Here is a 13302-nt window from a genome sequence, read left to right as displayed (position 1 = left end):
TGTAGAATTTAATTATGATTCCCACAGCAGCTTAAATTCTGGTTTTTATGTCTGTCCCCACAGTGTCAACTTCTGTTCCTCAGTTTCAGGTGCATGTGTATGCTAAAACTGCATGAAAATTAATAGTATTAAGCTTTCTGTCTCTTGTTTTGTCTTAAAACCCTGAGCCTCTCTTTTCCTTCAGCTGTGTTCCGGATTTCATTTTCTTAGCAAGAAGGCAAAGGAAAAGTGTTTGATAATTGTGCAAACTTTGGCCCAGAGAATGGAAGTTGGTAAGTTATTATTATTTTAAGACAAAACTCTCATTCTGGCATGAACAGCAGTAGTGATTGATTAATTTTGCTGAGGTATAATGTAGGGTATTCTGCTAAATACAAGTATTTGTAGAATGCTTGTGGGATATATGAAAATCCCTATGCTGTCATGTAAACAAACATTTATTTCTAGCACAGGCACTGTACATTAAGAAAGTGTGCTTTACACTGGGAACCTTCATGTTTCTAACTCCAGCATTAATGAGGAAACAGTAACATGAGCTGCAAGCAGCAAGCCCAGCTGAAGGGACTCCTGAAACTGGCTGCTTTGCACAGATGAGGAAGGAACTAGATTTATGAGTCAAGATAAAAGGACCTTTTTCCCCTCCATTAACATCACTTAATTCAACTGTTCAGCTTCTTTCCCAATCTGTCAGATCAGGTCTGCACATTGTATGTACTCAGATCCCTGCTGATAGCAAGAGAAAGAGCATCTGCTTGCTCAGGAGAAACTTTCAGAACCAAAGGCTGAAATATTAGCCTCTTCCTCTCCCCACCTCAAACTCATTCTCCTCTTCCCACACAAACATACATATTATTTCCTGTCATTTATCTTCACTGATTCCTGTTTTCACTCTTCTACACCCTCCTACATTCCTTTTTACATACATATATATATTTACACACACATGAATTTATTTGAACATATATAAAACCTGCAGTGGATTGGCCCTTCTCCATATAGCTGACAGGACACTTTCAAAAAGTCCCACTTCCTAAAAGATATATTTTCTTTCAGTGGTAATTGGGCTCAAGAGAAAAAAGAAAGCCTAGAATTGAATATATAACAATATAAGTGATATAAATGTGAATTCCTAAGGTGATGGTTGAATGGAAGAGTGCATACCAAAATTAAATTCCAATTTATAATAGAGAAGCCTCTATGGAGCAAAGTACTTACAAAGAGCAATATGAAGCCAAAAACATAAAGGGAAAAAAAGAAAATAACTCAGTTTTTAACAAGTTATTTAAAACTCTTCAAGGGAAAATCTTAATCTTTTTCTCTTGAATAAATAATGCAATATGGCAAGGACACCTGAAAGCTGAAATAGAAGTCTAGGTAAGCAGAAAACATATCCTTTACCACGAAAGGTACCCACCCACAGACAGAAGTAGTAACAACCAATAAAATAGAGCTGGGGCTTATAAAACACATAATTTCAGTCATAATTAATTATAAAAGTTGAAACAGAAGAGTTGCTTGCAGCCTAGTGAAAAGAATTTTCATTCCTTCTCAAACATATTTGCTGTAAAGACTTCCCACACACTAATTAAATGCAGTATTTTTTGAGGTTATTTTCCACACAGGAGTTAATTTTTCTGTAGTCTTGGAAAGAAACTTTGCTCAGCTTTTAGTTCAGCAATAAAAAGAATAAACCACTGCACTAGTTATACTTTCTCTTCCACAGTACTCTGTCACTTTGATGCAATTTTATATTTTCATGTCAGCTGGCTAACAACCATGATGGTGTATCAGAGCATCAAACAACTGCTTCAGCTTCCAGAAAAAAAAAGGTACAAGAAACCTGGAGGTTTCTATTTTGTGTGAGACAAGCACAGTCAAATAGCAGAGCAAGTCAAGAAGCTTAACTCTAGTAGAGCAGACTAGGGAAGAAAACAGAGCTTGTGACTGTAGTGGGGAGGTTTCAACAGTGACAGTCAAATCCAAATGACAGTGCAAGCCTCCCAAAGGATTAGTGATAGATTATTCTAAAAATATAGGTAATAGGCCAATTCCAAAAGCCAGTGTTAGTGAATAGGGCAGAATGTAGCTGCCAGTAAAGTCTGCTGCAGCTCCATGGTCTCAGTTCCAACAAGCAACAAGGCCACTCAAAGACAGCACACGTATACATCCCTTATATGCATTTACACAGCAAGGTACACAGAGAGAGAACTGAGAAACACAGAGCATTTATGGCCTCATTCTCCTCCCCTCTCTGCCCAAGTGGGATCAAGGTCTACTTTTGTCTATGTGTTTGTGCATAAATGCCTCCATCAGTTTGGCTTAGATCCAACCTACCCAGTCACTCCCACTACTCCTCTCTCCCTACTCATCTTGATGGGTTCCACACCTGTACAATGGGGCTGAGCCTCTTCCAGGACACATCTGGGAGGGTCTCAGGTAGGATGTTACTTCCTCTTAATTTTGGTTCTCTGCCTGCTACAACAATGCCTCTGTTCTCATCTGGGTTTGTGGAGATGGGCCTGTGAAATGTTGGCTCACGTGACTGCACCATCCAGGGCAGGGGATTGTTTGAGCTCACAGATGTTATTGTGTGTCCATGCTCCTTTGTGGGTGTGCAGATGAGTTTTTATCACATAACTCAAAAATTGAGAATTAATAAATAATACCAAAAAAAACCCCCAAAACAAAAACAAAAAGCCAAACAAACAATAAAAACACAAAACAAGATGCTGGGGTTAGGAATCCATTCCTAGAAACAGGAAGTGTAAAGGCCAGGAACTGAAAAAGCATGTGTTGTATAATAAGATGTTTGTCAGTAAATTAAGGCTATCCCTTTGTAACAATTGATTTCTGGAGCCAAACCCCAAAATGTAATTAAGCACTGGACTCCTGGGAATGTGAAACAGTCCTGTAGTCCCAAGAAAGTCAGTCCAGTCAGCAGTTATAATATATGGACAGAGTCTGCTTAAGCAGGTCTGTATTTTTGCAGACTGGTCTTCTGAAGGTGTGTAAATACTCAGAGATTATTTTTTATTGAATCTTACTTGAAGAATTCCAGACCACCATAAAGATTAATTATGTGCTCTGTCTTAATCAGGGTAGTCTATCCTGTTCAGTGTCTTGCAGACTTTATCATCCCTCTATTTAATTCATGGTTGTAGCCTTTAATGTCTAGAGTTACTATATTGTAAAGTTTACTTTCAGGACTTGTTTTGAGTGCTTTTGATGGATGAAAGGCTATATATATCTTGATATATGCATCCTACTATAATTCTTTCCTTGAGAATTAAAAATATTAAAATGCAGCTCATTATTATTTTAACCATTGGAAAAAAATATTCACCAGTTAGCATTGATTTTCAGAAACATGTTTGATCTATGCCTATCTGACTATTTTAAAGTCTCATTAGGATCAAAGATAGCAAGACATATAACAAACAAGGATTTTTTAATATTTATTTTAAATACTGCTATTGCTTCTTTGGTGTTCCGTTTCTCATTTGCAAAAAATCTAGATTTTCATTGTATTTAAATGTTAGAATTTTCTTGTCTTTTCTAGAGCTAGCAAGATGAAGTGATAGATCTCCAGAAATCTGAGCCAGTTGTTATAATCTAAATACTTGTAGTAGAATAAAAAACTGCATTAAATTTGCTTTTAATTCAGTCTAAATAGTTCCTTAAAATTTTGATGTTGGGAGTACTGTCTAAGCTGATGCTAGTTCTCTGAATGTCAACAGATATTTGAGTTTTCTCATCAGTAAACAAGGAGTCACAATATACATTGTAAAACAATGGTGATATTTATTCAAATGGACAAAAAATTATTTATTTGAAACTGCAGGAGTAGCCATGTGAAGAACTTCCTTTCTCAATGCATGGTGCACAGCAATTTAAGAAATGCCTAGTCCTGTATTTTGTCTCTGACAACATCTTTAGACAGATGATCAAGAGGAGGACACAAAGAAAACCTTCAGTGGAAAATTATAGAATAATTTGCTTATAGGAGGAATGTTTATTACGCCCCATTAGGTCTTGTCTTATGTACTTTACCATAGAGATTTATATTTTATTTGATAAAACAGGGATTATCTGAAAGGACTGAGAAAGAGAGAGAGGTTGTGACCTCCTTGTGCTCCTGACTAAAGCTGCAAAGCACAGACTTTGTATTCATATAGATGCAAAAGGTCATGAGGATGACATGTTTCAGCAAAAAGAAGGAGTAAGTTGGTTCTGCAATTTAAAAGTTTACTGTAAAAATTGTGGTGCTTCACAGTCATAATTTTATTTGAAGAATTTCCCATTGCAAAAAATGATGCTTACAATGCATGTAGTATCACAACACAGATGTATGCCTTTATTAAATACTACATGAAATTATAAACAAATGTGTAATCAGCCCATTGATATTCCAAAAAAGTTTTTTAGGATTATATTTTGCCCCTTCCCTATAGTCCTTATTTTAAAGACATCCAACAGAAACCTAAATTTCTCTAAAAGGAAGACCCTTCACTGAAGAAATTTAACATCAGCTCGTCTGCAAAGAACGTGATCCTCTGAAAGAAATTTCAGTGGCATTTCTGCAGATATTACTGCTAAGAAGTATACTTTCATAACATGCAAATACTGATCAAGCTGCTTGAAAAATTCAGCCAAATTTAAAAAAAAAAACAAAATTAAAAAAAAAACCCAGTTAGTTTCATTGACCAAAGAGAGTTTATTCCAAGATCATTTGCTGTGTAAAGTCATCTATCTTAAAAAAATTATACAAGTGGTTCTTCTGTAATTTATAGCTCTCAGGTGAACAATGCAAGGAGAAAAAACCAAAGATTAACAGTATTCTTAAATTATAAATGCTCATTTTGAAGCATTCAGGATTCCAAACTAAAGCCTTTAATTTGAGAAGACAGATGCTGTGCAAAGGAACATATGGCAGACTTTACTCAAGACAGTGGAGTTCTTTGTTTTCATTACGTTTTTGTAAGAATCTAAACAATGCTTATGTCTGTGAATTTTTTTCTTATATTTGATAAGAAAATGATATTAATGTTTTTCCACATGATGCTTATGTCTGTGAATTTTTTTTCTTATATTTGATAAGAAAATGATATTAATGTTTTTCCACATGCTGAAGGTTAAGTAATGAAAAGAAATTTTAGAGAGATAAAACGCTGGACTTCAATTTACCCAAATATCACTTTTTTTTAGGGTACAAAAATAACCCATTTTTTCTAATTACTGGAAAACTCATAGGTTTCTGAATGTTCTGAATGGGCTTTATTTACCCAGTGTGTCAAACATTTTTATTCTGGATTAATGACCAAGTGTTGTTACAATCTGACAGGTGTTAAAACAATGAAATTAAAAAGCTTGTTTCATACCAGTATTGTATTCACAGCATGAAGATGGCAAAAAATTTGAAGTTCGAGGATTCAGTTCAAAAAGTTGTTTGGACTGAATCAGCTCCCTAATACCCCAATAAATATCTTTTTACTTGATCTTTCCTTAATATGCACAGAACCATATTATTTTATCAGAAGGAAACCAAATGGAAGCCTAATTTCTAACAGTGTAAAACTGCCTATGTCTTTCTGTGTAGCCAATGCACATGTTTTGGTCTAAAGAATTCAATCTCATAAAAATTTGAGAAGCAAATGAGAGATGAAGGAAATATTAGTTCACTGGAACTGCTTTCCAGCTGATATCTAATGTCTGTTAAGGGATTGTTTGTTTTTTTTCTTTAAAGTTTCTATTTACTCATGTGCTTTGGAACATGGCCTAAACAATTTTTTATCCTTTGACAGGGATGAGCAGCTACATTAAATATTACATTGAGATAGAGTAATTAAAGGCTTGATTAATTTGCTTAAATGCCTTGCCAGTGCCACGTGAGATGTTGCAGGATGCCATGGCTTCTAGTTAGTGCTTCAGAATAGTATAGTATACCCTGCAAATGCCAAGATGGAAGTAAAAATTTCTTTGTTTGAATGGTTTTTAACTTCTGAGCAGTTTAAATGGAAAGAAAATACCCACTATGCCATAAAAGATAACAAAGAATCTTCAGTGCAATTTCAAATAAGGAAAAGCCTTACCTAGGGAGAATTTTAATGCTCAATTTTTTTAGAATTTATTGCAGCTTCTACAGAAGAAATTCTCATCAATTGTCTTCTGAAATCCTTCTGTACTTCTGTTCTTATACCAGAAGCCATTTGAAAATAGTTCAGTGGAGTTTGAGAAGGGATACTGCAGCACATTACCCAGTCTGATGCTAGGGAGTCACACTGTGCAAAGATACAAAGATATTCTCCTTCACTGGCTGAAGTAAGATTTAGTTATCCATGTGACAAAACGGCTGCATATGCAAAACTACATAACACTAATGAAGGAATAAGTAATGCAATTTATCTGATGACCTGTGTCATTACAGGTTTTGATTATTAGTCATGACTTTAAAGAGTCTTAGAGTCCTAAAATCATTGCACCATTAACGTTGGAAAAGACCTCAAAAGAAAAAAAAGTGGACCCACTTTGCATTATTGAACCTCTTATCTTTGTCCTTAGCCTATCAATCCAGCCTGTCCAGATCCTTCTGCAGAGCCTTCCTACCCTCCAGCAGATCAACACTCCTGTCCAACTGTGTCATCTGCAAAGCTCGCTAAGAGTGCTCTCAATCTTTTGGTCCAGATCATTAAGAAAGATACTAAGCAGGACTGACTTAATAATTAACCACCACTCCCTGGACCCAGCATCCTGCCAGTCCTGAACCCAGTGAAGAGTGCCCCTGTCCAAGCTGTGGGCTGCCAGTTTTGGACAATGCTGTGGGAGACTGTATCAAAGGCTTTACTGAAGGTAGACAGCATCCACAGCCTTTCCTTCATCCCCTAAGCAGGTCTCCTGGTCATAAATAAAGATCAGGTTGGTCAGACAGGACCTGCCTTTCCTAAATTCACTCTGGCTAGGTCTGATTCTGTGATTTAGCTCTTCATGATGTGTGATTGCATTCAAGATAATCTGTTACATAACCTTCCCAGTATCGAGATCAGGCTGAGAGGTTTGCAATTCCCTGGATCATCCTTTTGACCCTGGGTGACACACTGGCCAACCTCCAGCTATCTGTGATCTCCATGGTTAATCAGGACTGATGATAAATGACTGAGAGTGGTTTGATGAGTTCTTCCACCAGCTTCCTCCGTATGTTTTGGGACATACATCAATTGGAATTGATGAGATTGATTCAGGAAGTCTAAAGTTTCATAAGGGCTAGGTGAATCCAATGAATGTTCTATGTGTGTGAGTCTGCATCTTGCCCTTTCTAGCACAGAGTGCTGAGTTTGCAATACTTTGTAAATCAGGAAATAAAAACACCTGGTTACAATTTAGCACCATTTTCTTTGGCTGGACTAAAGGGCTAGTCTTGTGATCTTTTATTGCTCTTGAATTCCCTCATTAACTCTTTCAAGCATACTTTTTATTGCATTTTTTAAAATCCATGACAATATAAGATGTCTGATACTATCACTGATTTATAAGAGCAGTCTTTATTGTAAAGGACCAGACACCTCAGCTTTCCCATGACACTATTTTAACTTGTAGTAATATTCCCAGTAAATTAGGCCCAAGCTGAGCAGTGTTCAGCACTGCATCTTAAGGCCACCAAGAGGTCACATACAATGAGGCTGTATACTTATCTTTGCTCCTGCATGCATTGCTGGGCTTGCAAATTCTTGATTGAAGAGGAAAATCTCCCCTACTATTGCTGTCCTGCTTAGCTGACCAGAAAGTCTAGTCATTGCAGTATCACTTACCAGCATACTATTTCAAACTTAACCTTCCAAACCTAACACCTGCAGTATTCTCATAAAAATGAATGGATATGCACTTCATTTAATTCCCACAGTGCAATATTATAGCTCTGATTCAGAGCAATGCTATGAGAGCTTTGCACTGTGTGGGCAGTTCATTTGAATGGAGCTTGGGCCATCTTGGAAGCTCTGATATTGTTAAAATTTCACACCAGTACATAGGCAGGGTCTGGTCCTCTTTATTATACAGAGAATGAAGTTAGCCCAATGTAATTTTTTTCTCACTTAGATTTTAATTGCTTTATACAAATAAAGTCTCTAAGCTTACATTCTTTGTGTGATAATTCCACTTCCTAAACCAATAAAGTACAAGGCTGGTGCTGTGTGTGGTGGCAGAAAAGGGTGGAGATTCTTAGACTTGCAAAGACTAGGTATGTTCCTGTGGTTACAACAGGGTCTTTAATAGAGTTGAGAAATATTGATGTGATGTGGTCACAAACTGTTGTGGGGAAATTGTGTTAGGTCTGCTGCATGTTTATACATGTATAGTTAGAAATGAAGTCACGGTCTGTCTTTCGAACACACTTTTATGCACATTTTTTACCAATGTGCCTGACTTGATGGCACATCAGTGTCATATTTTCTGTTCTCTCATGTAATTCCTGAATAAATTAAGTACCATTTTATTCAACAATTTAATTTATTATCCTGTGTTTCCCTTTGTGCTTCTACTGTTTTTTAAATATCAATATCAGAAATGAAAACAATTTCATATGAAACCTTTGACATGGCATCATCTGTTGCTCTGTGCATTAGACTTAGGAATTTTACTCCAGGATTATATGTAGACACAGAGGGAGTAAACTAGTTAAAACAATAGGTTGTTACTGTGAATTATTCTACTGATCTAAAAGGATTCTAAATTACAGAAGGTATGCTTACGTGTCTCTTCACTCAGATTCTTAAATTGTAGTAAACAAATGCAATGTATTATTTTTATGATCTTGCTGTCTTTTCACTTCTACACTCGTTCATAATTTTTTCTCATGGGTGACAAAAGAATGTGCTTTCCAATGAAAAAACTGGCAACAGTTTATCAACATATACTTACAATTAAATATTCAGCAGGAATTGAAAGCACATTAAGGCCATCCTGCATTTGTTGACTCTCTGGGGAACTCTTCAATTCCATGTTAGTTTGGTGTATGTCTCCATGGAAGTTTTCACTCTCACTTTTGAGTCAATCTTATAATTACTTCAGTATCATTTCAAGGCCTGTAAGGTCCTCATTAAAGAGATGGAGAGTTCTACTACCAGTAATGATCCTCTGAGTGAGTTATCTGCAACATCATTAATGGAAAAAAATGGCTTTATTTTACAGAAATAATTGGAAACATTGGCCACATGTGATAAAGTTACATTTTATAATTATTTTGCCACATATGATGTATGTCCTTTATTTCTATTATGCTTGTGGAGACATACTGTCCTATATTTTATGAAGGTTGTTTCAGAGACCCCCTAATTTCTATTTAACAAATGTTTTTTTCTGAGTCTAATTCATTTTTGTCAATAGGTCTCCTATTTAATATTGCTTAACTCTCTGTAATGCTCACTTGATTTTAACAAGTTGAATTTACTCAGGATTTATAAAAAGGTCATAATTCACAGCTATAGTTCCCTTGACAGAACTCCATAAAAATCGCCCCTAATTGTAGAAGTCAGGTCTGTCCACTGCTTTTTCTCCATTGTTCTGCCCAAAACACTGCAATCCCAAACTGTTGAGTTTTTTTAACTCCTACATCCACTAAGAAAATTAGTTCCTTTGTTTTAAAGTTCAGTCACTTGCACACAAGCAAACCTTGCCCTTTCTGGTATAAATGCCTGTGAAAAAATTGCATCCATATTAAAAGGAGAGTGATTTTCTTTTTCTGTATGTACCTGAAATCAGGAATAGAATACATATATTCTCTTTTGTGTTGCTTAACTTTATTTGTTTCATTGTTGAATGGAGGTATAATCATATTTTAATAAAAGTAGCACAGAGGATGAACAAATAGAGAGCTTGCTTACCAATATTCAAGAAATTTAACAAGAGGCACAAACCAAGACTTTCTGCTGAACTTCAGTAAGAAGGATCCCTCAGTAAGAAAACAATCCTGTGATCCCAAACCCACAAAGGCTAAACAGCTGAAGGAACAGGCCAATCACTTCACTCATTCTGATCCCTCCCAGTAGCTGGTTTTTGGGACACATCCCATTCCCTCCCCAGTGGGTTGAGCTTTAAGACCCCACCCATTTCAGTCGCTGGTACTGAGACCTCCCCAGTCTCACTCCAGCAGCTGACACCACAGAGCAGGGGTGCCTACACCCCGGTGTCACTCCAGCTGTCACTCACACACACACACACACGGATGGATCTCACACAGTTTCACAGAACATATACCTACAGGAGAGAAAGTAACACTCTGCAGAGCGGTAGTTAGGAAAGAATTTAATAAAAGATTAGATAGACTATGGCCATCAGACAAAGACCCCTTCTTTTACATGCAACTATCCCCTTTTGTAAACCTTTCTGTCTCTTCTCCATCTATGTCTCTCCATCCTTGTGCCCTGCACAATTCCTCTTCATTCTCCATATTTCTCATTCCAACATCCTGGATGCTTAGGCTTACATCCTTATCAGTAACAGAATCCAGGTTTGCCTGCAGTTCTTGATAGTTCATCAGTTAGTGACTGACAAGGCTCATTTCTTGACTTTGTCTCCCTTGTGTTTTTTCAAGTTTGTGTCTGTTTTCTCTATGACTTCCTGCCTTTCCTTATCACACCAATTGATAAGGTCCTTACAGTCTATTTGATGAGGTTCTTGAACATATAACCTTAATGAAATAAACATTCCCACATTCCGACACTCATCAATTAAGTGTGACAGTTTTGTTCTCATAATTGCCCCCTTGATCTGATGACCAGGTTTGGGAGCCTTCTCTTCTCCAGGCTGAACAGTCCCAGCTCTCTCAGCCTTTCTTCATAGGAGAGATGCTTTTGTCCCTTAATGATATCAGGGGCCCTTCACAGAATTGTCTCTAGTATGTCTACATCTCTCTGGTACTGGGGAACAGAGTCCCAGACCCAGCATTCCAGGTGTGTTCTCATCAGGGCTGAGTAAGGGTGAGAATCACCCCCTTGACCTGCTGGTAGCTCTCCTCCTGATGCAGCCCAGGACACCACTTGTGTTCAGTGTGGTCCACCAGGACCCTCAGGCTCCCTTTTGCAGAGCTGCTTTCCAGCTGAACAGCTCCCAGCATATCCTGCCCATTGTTTGCATCGCAGCAAAATGAATAAAATCAGTGTAAATGGTGAGAATATGTTTGGATGAAAGGGTTTTGAAGAAAATAATACAGTGAATTCAGGAAAATTATTGTATATGTGGAACTAAGGCCATTTATTAGATTTTAATCTAATACAAACAAGGATTGATATAATCCAATGATGACTAATAATACTGATAATTCTCTTAGCATTGGAAATCAGATGTCTGAGAACTGATTCTTTTGAACAGAATTTTTTCTTATCTTAGCAGCCTGGAGAAATTAACTGGAAATAGCCTCTCTGTGTAAAAAGCCCTTTGCAAAAAAAGAGAGTGACACCTTTTTTACCAGAATGTGTAGGCCTATTGTTTTAGGCTAGACAGACAAGCAGACTTATTGTTGCAAAAATTGATTTTGCAATTATTCTCTGGAATATGAGGACTATGACAGCAATTTGGTTTGTGTAGCATTGTGATTTCATGTTAGTTCTGGGAAAACTAACTTTCTTCATCAGTGAATGTCTATTCCAGCAATCACTTTCATGATCTGATTATAAGTATCCACAGAAAGGTAAAAGGGTGATCAAATCTAGCTAGTTGAACTCCCATTAAAGGTATACAGAGGAGGTTATGAGTCTGGCAGTAGTTATATTAAGTGCATATGTTGCAACAAGAGTTATAATATTTTTAAGGTTAAAATGTATTTCTACTTAGTTAAAAGGGTGATTGTATTTACCACTATGCAACCACTTTGCAAAGAAATGAGCTGCAACAGCTGTGAGTAAAAGAGGAGCACATATAGCCCATATCCTCATTATGCACACCCTTAACTGCTTTAGACCTGGTTGAAAGGTTCTGCAGCTCTTTCTTTCCCTTGTTAGCTCCTTCTCCACATTCTAGTTTCCAAGAGAAGGTCATCCAGGTGACTGTGCTGGAAATGAGACTGAATAAATTCCAACCCTGCTCCAAGCTGGGTTGCTCTGGTACTAGGACTATTACTGATTTTTACCCCATCAAGCAAACTTGGATCCACCAGTGAGCTAATTAGGACAATATCCATGGTGACACTGAGATCCAGGAATCTTAGATTTTATCTGGTTCTGAAATGTGTTTCTCATGGCATGCCCATTTGGATGTCCATGGCTAAGAGCTGTCTGCAAGGATAGTCTCTGTGAGACCAGGCTGGGGCTGCTCTGGCTGAACTCAGGGGTTTTCAGCAGACCCACTGCAGGATGTAGTTGAGCCCATTGGTCAAATTGATGGCATATTTGGGAAAAAAATTTAATTAAGACAGGAAAAAAACCACCACATAACCTTATGAAGAGCAAGGAGAAAAACCTGTGAGAAACAAGCCCAACAACACCAAGGCTGCAGGATGGAAGGAAGGGCTCCAGGCATTAATACTGGTATTTCCCCACAGCCTGAGGAAGATACTACGGTAGAGCAGAGGTTCTCCTCCAGCCTGTAAAGAGGACCAGGCTGGAGCAAATATCCACCCCATGGGCAGTAGAGAACCCAACACTGAAGGAGGTGAACATTCTTTGAAGGTACTGAAGTCTTTGGAAAATCCCACAATGGAGCAGGTTTATCTGAAAGGAAAGAAGCCCATGGAGAGGGCCTATGGAGAGGGCCCATGAGGAGGAGAGAAATGTGAGGAGAAATGAGTGCCAAGAAGGGACTGTTAGGGATAGACCATTACAGCCAATTCTCACACACACTGCTGTGGAGAGGGGCAGGGAGGAGGTGGAGGAGGCATGAATGAAACAGTGAAGTTAATCCTGGGTAGAAAGGGTGAGGGAAAGGTGTTGCTTTAATTTTTATTTTCTTCTGATTATCTAATCATATCTTAATTTGCAATAAATTAAATTATTATTCCCCAGTTTGAGTCTGTTTTGCCTATTACATTCATTGGTTAGTCATTCCCTGGCACTATCTTGACCCACAAGCTTTTTCATCCTATTTTCTTCCCAAATCCTGTTGATGAGAGAGCAGCTGTGTGGGCATATGGAAGACAGCCAAGGTCACTCCACCACAGAATAGTTCTACCAATATCTTTCTGAAAGTATTTCTTTAGTACTTTTGTACTTCAGTACTGCTTTTAAATAAATATTTCTTTAGTATGATCTAGTGAAAGGTGACCCTGCTCATGGAATTGGGATTGGAACCAGTTGATCTTTAACATCCCTTCCAACTCAA

The 13302-nt window shown here is 37.6% G+C and overlaps 1 long non-coding RNA gene across 1 annotated transcript in view; it reads left to right on the top strand.

Annotated features, from left to right (window-relative positions):
- Positions 1–223: 223 nt before the first annotated feature.
- Positions 224–13302, top strand: part of LOC139600794 (uncharacterized) — a 28595-nt gene continuing 15516 nt past the window's right edge. Inside the window, exon 1 of the long non-coding RNA XR_011682668.1 lies at positions 224–272. This is a non-coding gene — a long non-coding RNA (uncharacterized lncRNA). The remainder of the gene's footprint in view (positions 273–13302) is intronic.

This window comes from Agelaius tricolor, unplaced genomic scaffold (assembly GCF_023055355.1).
Source record: "Agelaius tricolor isolate 1412-34295 unplaced genomic scaffold, bAgeTri1.0.p SCAF_2, whole genome shotgun sequence".
Lineage (NCBI taxonomy): Eukaryota > Metazoa > Chordata > Aves > Passeriformes > Icteridae > Agelaius > Agelaius tricolor.
This window is presented reverse-complemented; position numbering and strand designations above follow the sequence as displayed.